An 11,009-nucleotide genomic window follows, 5' to 3' on the forward strand; every position below is an offset into this window, starting at 1 on the left:
AAACAATGAGGTAAAGAAAATACTTACTGGGGGTTGGTTGTAAACAGTACAAAAAAAAGAAGAGAACACACTTGTACAGAAATGTTGTGTTTGATGAAGTAAGCTTTCAATAAATGTTGGCTATTATTATAATTATGATAATAAGGAGGAGGATTTTTAAGTGAGGTTCCCAGGCTCAGTTGAGGGCATGGATGATACTTATCATCTCTTTCCCCCTACCTTTCTCATCAACATTCTTAATTCTGGCAGTCAGAATTATATCCCTCAGGCAGGGAATTGGAAGCTTCCTCTCTGGGAAATTTGATTGGCTTAAGAGAAAAGACCCACAGATACTAATAATTGTCGAGTCTACCAATGAAATGGCCAGGTTCACCTAAGGACATAATACTAATCAGTCAATAATTGCCCCCTGCATCTCCCCACATGAAGATTTTCAGTTTCCACACTCCTAAATACAAATGAATAGTTAACAATAGTCAAGCATTGGAGAAAAGTCTTTAATAGAATACAAGAATATGAAACAAACATTGAGAAAAGGAACTTGAAAGAAACAGAAATAATGTAGAGAGGAGAAGAAGCCATAAAAATCCCTATAATTAACAGTTTCAGAGAGATGCATAGATATATCATGTTCATGAAACATGGATGTTAGAAATGAAAATAAACATTCTAAAATAAGAATGAGTTCTTGTTTCTGTCCATGTCAGGGTGGTGCGTGGTCCACACTGAGAGATGGAGATGCTCAGGCTGTGCCCTCAAGATGACCAAGTGGGAGAAAGCAGCACCAGTGGTGGCAGAAACCCCTGACATCAAGTTCTTTGGGATGTGGAGCACTGATGCACAGGTCAATGATATTTCCTTTCAGGATCATATCACAGTGAATAAGAAGTATACCAAGTACCTGCCTCACAGCACAGGGCTTTATGCCACCAAGCATGTCCATAAAGTGCCATGCCTCATCATGGAGCACTTCACCAACTCAATGATGATGCATGGCCATAACAGCAAGAAGCTCATGACTGCATTGTCAAGCATGCCTTCAAGATCATCCACCTGCTCACAGGCAACAACCCTCTCCAGGTTCTGGTGGATGCTATAATCAACAGTAGCCCTGGGAAAACTCCACATACATCAAGCAAGCTAAGACTATGAGACAGCAGGCTATGGAAATGTCCCCACTGTGCCATGTAAATCAAGTCATCTGGCTGCTGTACACAGGTGCCAGTGAGGCTGCCTTCTAGAATATCAAGACCATCACTGAGTGGCTGGCCAATAAGCTCATCAACACTGCCAAGGGCTCATCCAACTCCTATACCATAAAGAAGAAGAACAAGCTGGATCTCATGGCCAAGTCCAGCTGCTGATTTCCTGGCTGTGGTCCAATAAAACCGGTCTGCCTTTTAGGGTGGTCACACCAAAAAAAAAAAAAGAAGAAAAAGAAAGAAAAAAGTGAGCTTCTTAAAACTCAAACTATTTGAATAGAAATTTTTAAAAATTAGAAGTTTATTTATTATGTATCTATGGATATATTTTAAATTAATCTCTAAGAATGTAAAACAAAAGTGCAAAGAGATGGGGAAAAGAAAAAAAAATAGGAGAATTAGCGAACCAATATTTGTTAGGAATGCCCAGAGAGAGAACAGAAAAGTAGAGGGGAAGAAATAATTAAAGAAATAATAAAAGAAGATTTCTCTCCAAACTGAAGGAAATGAGTTCACAGACTAAAGGGCCAACTAAGTATCTAGGACAATGAAGTACAATGACTATATGACACATAGAGACCCATTATTGTGAAATTTCAGAATGCTGGCGATAAGGGCTCCAAAAATTTACCTCTCACTCACTGTTTCTCAGGAAGCCATTGGAACATGTGCTCTACCAAGACAAGGGAGTAGCCAAAGGAAGATATGGGGTCCAGGAAGCAGAAGGTTCAACACAAGAAATTGATAAAGAAAATTCCCAGAATGGAGGTGAAAGGGAAGCCCAGGAAGACAGCTGTGCTGAGGGTTAGAGATAGGTAGATGGTAGGGTCTGGAAAGATAAATCCGGGAAAAATATGGAACCAACAAATTACTCGGCATGTTGACCATATTGAGAAGCATTTTAGAGTACTTTTAGAAAGTCTAGGGTTGGGTTAGTACTAACAGGCATACAAAACTAAGATAGTGAAAAAGGAAATCATCAATTCTAAGAAAAACTAGAGAACTGTGTGTATGTAAGGAAGGGAAAGGGTTAGAAAGTAGCTAAATCATCATATCCCATACAGGAAGTGAATTTTTAAAAAACCACTTAAAATTTATATATCAGCAAATAGCAACATAAGCCATAATTCCAGAATTTAGAGTTGCATAGCAGAGCAAAACCATAAGCCAACCAAGAGACATGAGAATGGATGCCTCTTAGAAGAGGCACACAGGGACTGGGAGGGTGGAGGTAGCTGTTGTTTTTTTTTTTTTCCAACATAGGACTTTGGCGTACTATCTGTTCAGCTATATGCATTTATTACATTAGTAAGAGTAGTAACTGCTGAATAGTGTTTTGCAGAGTTTAAATAATATAATTCAAATAAAGCTCTTAGCACACTACTTGAATCATATAAATATCATTTATTTATTTAAACAGAATCTTATTCTGTTGCCCAGGGTGGAGTGCAGTGGTGTGAACTGCAGCCTCTCTATCTCCTGGGCTCAAGTGATCCTCCCACATCAGTCTCCTCAGTAGCTGAGAATATAGGGCACATCATGCCTAGCTCTTTTTTGTTGTTTTTTAACCTTTTGTAGAAATAGGGTCTCACCATGTTGCCCATGCTGGTCTTGAGCTCCTGGGCTCAAGCAAACCTCCTGCCTTGGCCTCCCAAAGTGCTGGATTACAGGCAGGAGCCACCATGCCCAGCCAAATGTCACTATTTAAACTCCCTGTTATATAGTATGTACTAAAAAAATCTAAAGTGGAAAGTAGTTGTGATATTAGCTATAGAAAGCTATGTTTATTTAATCAGGAAGGTCAACCAGCTCTAGTGTTGGAAATCATGTAAAATGCTTTCAGCCATTTTAGATCATTAGGGCTACTTCCTATCTTCTGTTCACACACAAAAATTGAGAGCTTTACTACTTTACTATCGCTCCCTTTACTCTTCTAAGTCAAGAAAGACATTTGTGCCGTTGTCCTAACATTTAGCCCAGAAGTGAAACAGACTATACACAACATGACGTGGTTTTCTTTTGTAAAGCACATGAAACCTTGATGTCTCAGACTAGATGGAGTTTTCTCCAGCTTTGCAAAGGTGCTGACGCTTCTATTTTCAAGGCTGAAGACACTGGCTTTCCCTGATAGCTGAGCAACCAAAACTTTGAACTCTGAGGTTAAGGAAATGAAATCTGAACAAACAGCTTAAGGATGTCGCATGCTCATCTCCACATCTAGAAGTGTACCTGGGGAGTTGTTTTTCCCCAAAATTTCCCACATCCAAAAATTGTAAATTCTGCTTTATTTATTTATTTGGGTTTTTTCTTTCCTTCCATTTAATTGCAAACTAGAACCATGCATTGAGACAGTTTGATTTTGATTAAAGGCCTAGTCACACACAATTTGGATAACATTTCTTATTCTCCAACTGAGTCGAAAATGTATAGAATAGCCGGACGCAGTGGCTCAAGCCTGTAATCCCAGCACTTTGGGAGGCCGAGGCGGGTGAATCACGAGGTCAAGTGATCGAGACCATCCTGGTCAACATGGTGAAACCCCATCTCTACTAAAAATACAAAAAATTAGCTGGGCATGGTGGCGCGTGCCTGTAATCCCAGCTACTTAGGATGCTGAGGCAGGAGAATTGCCTGAACCCAGGAGGCGGAGGTTGCGGTGAGCCGAGATCGCGCCATTGCACTCCAGCCTGGGTAACAAGAGCGAAACTCCGTCTCAAAAAAAAAAAAGAAAGAAAGAAAGAAAATGTATAGAATAAAGAGAGCATATAGGTGGTGTGGTTTACAATAGAAGTTTAGACTGTGGTGTCAGATGGTCCTGGGTTTGAGTCTCAGTTCTACCACTGCCTGTCACCTTAAGCAAGTTACTTAACTTCTATTCCTCAGTGTTCTCATCTGGTAAATGGAGATAGTCATAGCATCCATTCTCTAAAATTCTTGAGATTAAATGAGATATGGCATGATAATCACTTCTCACAGTGTTTGGTGCATAGTAAGCACCAGAAAATTGATAAACAGTTTTCCTTATTCCTCTTATCTCTCTAGGAAATGAAACCAATCCTTTCTATTTGAGGTATGGCAATCAAAAGGTACCCAGTCATTGGATAAAGAAAATGTGGTATGTATATACCATGGAATATTATACAGCCATAAAAAAGAATTAAACCATGTCCTTTTCAGCAACATGGATGCAACTGGAGGCCATTATCCTTAGCAAATTAAGGCAGGAACAGAAAACCAAATACTGCCATGTTTCACTTATAAATGGGAGCAATACATTGGGTACACATGGATATAAAGATGGCAACATTAGACACTGGGATCTACTAGAGGAGGAAGAGAGAGAGGATGGGGGGCAGGAGCTGAAAAACTGCCTGTTGGGTACTATGCTCATTACCTGGGTGACAAGATCATTCATAACCCAAACCTTATCATCATACCATAAACCCAGGTAACAAATATATACTCTCTACATCTAAAATAAATGTTTAAATTACAAAAAGAAAAGGTTACTCAATTAAGCCTTAGATATATCATCCAAACCAGAAAAGCACAAAAGTTAGAGGCAACCCAAATTATCAAAAGTAATACTTTTTATTTCTTCAACCTGGTAAAAGGAAAGCTATCTAAAAATTCAACTACGGTTTCTCACCCTGTCTCTGGCGCCCACTAGTGGTAAAATACATGAACTTTCTCCACGTTTCTGGGTGCATTTTGAAAATACAGCCCAATATTTAAGCTCTAAACTGGGAGAGGTAACTCTTTAAACTGCAGCTGTGATGTTTGTGTTTTAAACCTTGACTCAAATAAAGATGTTACCTATTTTAGCTGTGTTTATCCTTTAAAACTCTGGCTGCTGAAAGTACGCACATGTGCACACACATTTCCTGGGTCAATTTTAGGTCAAACTTTTACAAGAAAATAGTTCTTATTTTAGACTTGGATTCTCTACTTAGACCGAGATGAAAATACAAGATGACTTAATAAAGGACGAATAAGGCACTAATAGTTACAACCTGGGAGAGTACCAGGCCAGATCTATAGGGACCACACAAGAGCTGGAAAACTCTGACTACGGATTGGCACTGGTAGTTCACACAGATAACTCTGATGCAGAAAATAGCCTTTTATAGCCTGCACTGAGGAACTTCTGAGAAAAGTCATTTGAAGTTGTGCTAATTATTCAGCAAATTATTTTCATATTTTACTTTAAATCTAAGTTACTTAGATTGTCTCTTTGTAACTGGATGCTTAAGAAAGATTTAAAAGAGATCAAGACAGCTACATTTTCAATTAAAAGACAATCACAAAACCTAATTTGGATTACCATGCAACATCCGGTCAGGGGAAAAAGGAAAGGCCATTTCCGATTCCAGTGTATTAAGTAGTTTCTAACGTAAAAGTTCTATTAAATGTTTATTTAATCAAAAAGAATGATTAAATTCTTTGTCAAGCCTCATGTCGCTTCATGATTTTCTCTATTTTTTCCTTCTTTGTATCTTTTACTATATATATTGTCATTCCTTCTCCCTCCACCTCTCTCAAACCACTTCTGCTTTATCTTACAGGGCAAGGAGTCAGATTTCAAGTTTCCTGAGACACCACCTCCACAGAACCATTTAATATACATCATCACTAAATAGTGTATTTCATAAAATATGACTAAATAACCAAAGTTGCCATGGTTTCAGAGCTCCTAGGAAGGGAGTTGCCTTTCTTGGCTCTGCTCTGAAATATGCTCCCTAACATGCCCGATTTTGCTTTCTCTTTGTTGAACAACGCAGCCTACACCATACTCACGATACCTCCCGCATCGCCTAAGACCTTAATTATCACAATCTTGTTCTATCTCTTCATTTTTGGCAATCGAATAAAATAACGTATTGTACCCAGTAAATAGTACCCTTTACCCATCCAGTGCAGAGCACAGAATGCACTGGCAAGTTAATGGAGCACAGAGAAAACGTTCTAGCAGTGGGGATCATCTGAGAAATCCTTCAGCTAATGAGCTGGGGAGCTGGGTTTTCCATTTGGAATACGAGTTTCCCAAAACTACCAAAATGTGACTTTACTATACCTGATATGGATCATAACGATGACAAGCAATTTTAAAAAAGAAAAATCAACAAAGAAATAGATCCTAGGTCTCCCAAAATACAACTGAAAAAAAGCTAGAAGACACAAAGTTATAAACCTTGCTTGTAAAATCTAACCCTACTTATAAAAGTTGTATTGAGCAGAAACTATATCTTGACTGAATGTTTTGTTATCCTCTCCTAAAGCCAGAAACATGCTCTCAATGAACTCAAGTGAGCATTGACAAATGAACTTGATTGTCTCTCTCTTTGTTGGGGAAAAGTACAGTTACTGAAATGGTTGTGAAATTCTGGACCAAGTTCAGCACATTTCAAGCAGCACACTTCAAGAAAAGTCTGCACTACTTTAATTTCTGCTTATTACAGAGCAAGGCCCTGAAGTGCTTTTGGAGCCCTTGAAGAAAGAATCCGCCACGCTTAGTAGAATTTTAGTGCTAAATGTGTTTTACTGTCTTCCTAATCTTTTTTAAATTGAGATTCCAAGCTTACAAATAGAGTTGGTTCTAAAAATGTGTCTGTGACCAGGTGGGAGTGGCTCACGCCTGTAATTCCAGCACTTTGGGAGACCGAGGTGGGTGGATCACCTGAGGTTAGGAGTTCAAGACCAGCCTGGCCAACACAGTGAAACCCTGTCTCTAATAAAAACACAAAACATGAGCCAGGCATGGTGGCGCGTGCCTGTAATCCCAGCTACTTGGGCAGCTGAAGTAGGAGAATTGCTTGAACCTAGGAGGTGGAGGTTGTAGTAATCTGAGATCATGCCACTGCACTCCAGCCAGGGTGATACAGCAAGACTCTGTCTCAAAAAAAAAAATGTGTTTGTAAGTCAATTATTTTGAACTCAGATTCCGTTTTCCCAAGGATCAATCGTGTAAATGTTGACTAGGTTCCAAGTCCAACCGGCAAGAGTTTCTCTAACCTTTAATGTTGATGAAATACTGAATCTTGGCCAAAGAAAATAGCAGAAAATGGTTGTAGCAAAACCAATAATTAAATGAAGCAGAAATAAAATTGAATAATTAATTTTTTTCTCTAATGTTAATGTTTGAAGCAAAACAAGTTTAATTACAGAAGAATGAGGAAGTAGGTGGAGACTTTCTTAGCAATTTAAATTGGGAGGCTTTTGGGTTCCTCGAGGAGCTCTGCACTTGCTGGATCTGGTGCCTTATTCTGCTTTACTGTTAATCTTCCTCTCCTATTTCAGTGTGAGGTTCACGGTGCTCAAGAGTTGACCATTTGGCGGTTAGTGGATCTGGGACCACGAGTTTTAAACTCCTATTACTCAGCTTGTTTTATCACTTAGTTACTCATTGCAGGTCAGCCTGGTGGTTTGATAATCATACAATTATATGTTTTTTTAAATTTAGAGTCATATATTCTTTCATTTATGCCCACAGTGGATTGTTGGCTAAAGACAAGAAACACAAGACTGCTGTTGAAATGCAAGTGAACAAGGATAATTAGAATGATAGCGATTCTGAAAATTTGTTTTTGTATGAGCTTAATTGTGTTCCCCCTCCCCAACAAATGCATGTGTTGAAGTCCGAACTTGAAGTACTTGTCTGTGTTTAGAGATAAGATCTTTTAAGAGGTAATTAAGTTAAAATGAGGTCATTAGGGTGGTCCCTAATCCATCATGACTGGTGTCTTTTTAAAAGGAGAAAGGAAATTTGAACACAGACACACCCTGAGAGAAGACCATGAAGACACAGGGAGGAGACAACCATCTCCAAGCCAAGGAGAGAGGCCTCAGAAGAAACCAGTCCTGCCAACTCCTGATCTTGGCATCTAGTCTCCAGAAATGTGAGAAAGTAAATCTCTGTTCTTTATGCTACTCAGTCTGTGGCACTTTGCTATGGCAGCCCTAGCAAACCAATATATGTCTGAACCGGCTCTTCATCAGATTCCTAAGTGATAACAATCTGATTTAAAAAATTATACAGTACATTAAGCTATCTCTCTTACTTTAAACATCAATGGCAAAACCAAAGGTATAGTAACAATTGTATCTAATTTGGCTCTACATTTCTTGGGGTAAAAAGAACACATTTGCCATGTTATTGGTGAAGCAAGTCTGGAGAAATAATATTTTCTTCTAATGTCTTCATTTAGAGACAGAATACTAAAACTATGTAAATATGTAAATTTATTTTTAAAAAACAAATGCAAGAATTTCAACCATCATGACATGAAAGCAGTTTTTGTCTAGTTTTGATGCCATAATATATAACTGTCAGTCTCCAAATAAAACATACTGTAATATTATGTTTAACTATAGTTGTCAAAAACTATCTTTGGTTTGCATACTTTAAACAGTGTGCATCACTCAAATAAGGTCAATCTATTTTTCCTATATTTTAAATAATACTAAAAATTGCACTAAAATGTATTTTCTAAATGTTAGCATTGTGGTAGGAAGCCTCTGAGATTGTCCCCAGTGATTCCCACCTCCTGGTACTTAGGCCCTGTGTAATCCCAACCCCTTGAGTGTGGGCCAAATATAGTTACTTGCTCCTAACTAACAGAATATGGCAAAAGTAATGGGACTTCACTTTCTTTTGAGATAGAGTTTTGCTCTTGTTACTCAGGCTGAAGTGCAGTGGTGCAACCTTGGCTCACTGCAACCTTCACCTCCTGGGTTCAAGCAATTCTCCTGCCTCACCCTCCCGAGTAGCTGGGACTACAGGCACCTCTCACCACACCTGGCAAATTTTCTGTATTTTTGGTACAGACAGGGGTTTCACTGTGTTGGTCAGGCTGGTCTCAAACTCCTGACCTCAGGTGACCCACCCGCCTCGGCCTCCCAAAGTTCTGGAATTGCAGGCGTGAGCCACCATGCCTGGCCAAGACTTAACTTCTAAGACTAAGTTATGACTTCTGTCTTGCTTTCTCTTTCTTTCTCTCTCCCTTGCTCACTCTGAAGGAAGTCAACTGCCATTTTATGAGGTGTAAACTGCCCTATGGAGAGGCCCACATGGCAAGGAACCGATGCTCTGACCAACAGCCAGAGAGGACTGGATCTTCCTAGCTACCACAGAAATGAGTTTGGAAGCAGATCCTTCCGAGTGGAGCCTTCAGATAAGACCACAGACCATACATTGCACCTTGATTGCAGCCTTCTGAGAGACCCTGAGCCAGAGGCAACCAATTACAACATGCTCAAATTGCTCACCCACAGACACTGTGAGACAATAAATGTTGTCTTAAGCAGCTGATTTTGGGGTAATTTGCTTTGAAGCAATAGATAGCTAATGCAATCTTCAATAATATGATGATCGAAAATAAAATATTTTTCTTTACCATCTTTTTTTATTATATCCAGAAAATCTCTGGAAAATATTTGGGTTGTACTAGCCAGGAATGCTCACAAAGGGATCAATTATTTCCCTAAACCGAGTTACCTGAGGGTACTGGTTAAAAAATTCAGATTTCTGAGCCTACCTTGGAACTACCAGATCAGAAGATCTACTGGATAGTTCCAGAAATCTGTCTTTTAACACATCCCACCCCACCAAGCAAATCCAATGCTCATTGAAATGTGAGAATTTTTTTTTGCCAGATAGGCGTTTATATAATTCAACTGTTCTCAACCACGGCTATGCATCAGACTCCTCCTGGAAGTCTATTCAATCCTGAATTCTACTCCAGACACACTGAAGCAGAGTCTTTGAGGATAAGCCAAGACATCTGTATTTTTAAGGCTGCCTATTTACTTCTAAAGAAATTCCTTATTGGCAAGCCAGGCCTGGTCAGTAAATGCCACTGAATCATTCTTGGCTTGTGCTACCTACCTATTCTGTCCTTTCACACTTCCTTGGAAAACAATGTTTACACTACTTTATATCTTATCAGTCCTAAAGGCAGCCACCCACACTTCAGGTCACATGAGCTAGAGACTGGTTTGGGGGAAAGGCCCTTGGACACAACTGACAACATTCAGTGATAGCAGGGTGGCAGTAAAGCACATAAATGAGTATTCTACATATTCCATAGTTCTAGAGGCAACTGCAACTCAGGTCACATAGACCATAAGAGAAAGCAAGGACTCCATCACTAACAGTATCTGGAAATCTACGTTCTCAAGGGTGGCCAGATGAGGCATGACGGTCAAGCAGTTTGGCCTGTTTAGTAGTTGGCCCCGGCCTTTTCTTTTTCCACTACATCCTGTGAGCAGGTTAACTCATGGGATATATCCACTATATCCCGTGAGATCTGTGGTAACAACAGTATGCCTTAGTTCAGGCTCGTTACAGTTAAGTTCTGTGTTAAAGGCTTAATATGCAAGGACTCATTTAATACTCACATTAACCCTGTTAAGGAAGTACATCAGTAGTCTCCCTTTTCTTCATGAGGAAACTAAGGCTCAGAGAGGTTGAGTGGCTTGCCATTGAGTTACAAAGCTAGAAAGCGGCAGAGCTTGAACTGAAACTCAAGTCTATTTGACTCCACAGGCTGGGACCTTAAGCAGAAATCCTTTCATTGATAACATAATACCACTTGTTTCTTCGGGCTAGTTTGTTCACCACTTAGTCTAACAATGGCCACAACTGGAACTGTTTCTTTTATTCTAGCCTCAGGGACTCCCAGGTTGGGTATCAAGTTGACCTCAGCTGGCTCTCAGCCCTGGCTGTAAGCGCCGAAGATCCTTTAGATAAGAAACACCTGTTCTCATAAATGTTGGCTCCTGGACTAGTTACGGGGACAGGATGAAAGG

At 39.6% G+C, this 11,009-nt stretch overlaps 1 pseudogene; it reads left to right on the plus strand.

Moving 5' to 3' along the window:
* The first annotated feature begins 760 nt into the window (after positions 1 to 760).
* LOC144581057 (small ribosomal subunit protein uS7 pseudogene) lies at positions 761 to 1,364 on the plus strand (annotated as a pseudogene).
* The last annotated feature ends 9,645 nt before the right edge of the window (positions 1,365 to 11,009 follow it).

The sequence above is a fragment of the Callithrix jacchus genome, chromosome X (genome assembly GCF_049354715.1).
Source record: "Callithrix jacchus isolate 240 chromosome X, calJac240_pri, whole genome shotgun sequence".
NCBI lineage: Eukaryota > Metazoa > Chordata > Mammalia > Primates > Cebidae > Callithrix > Callithrix jacchus.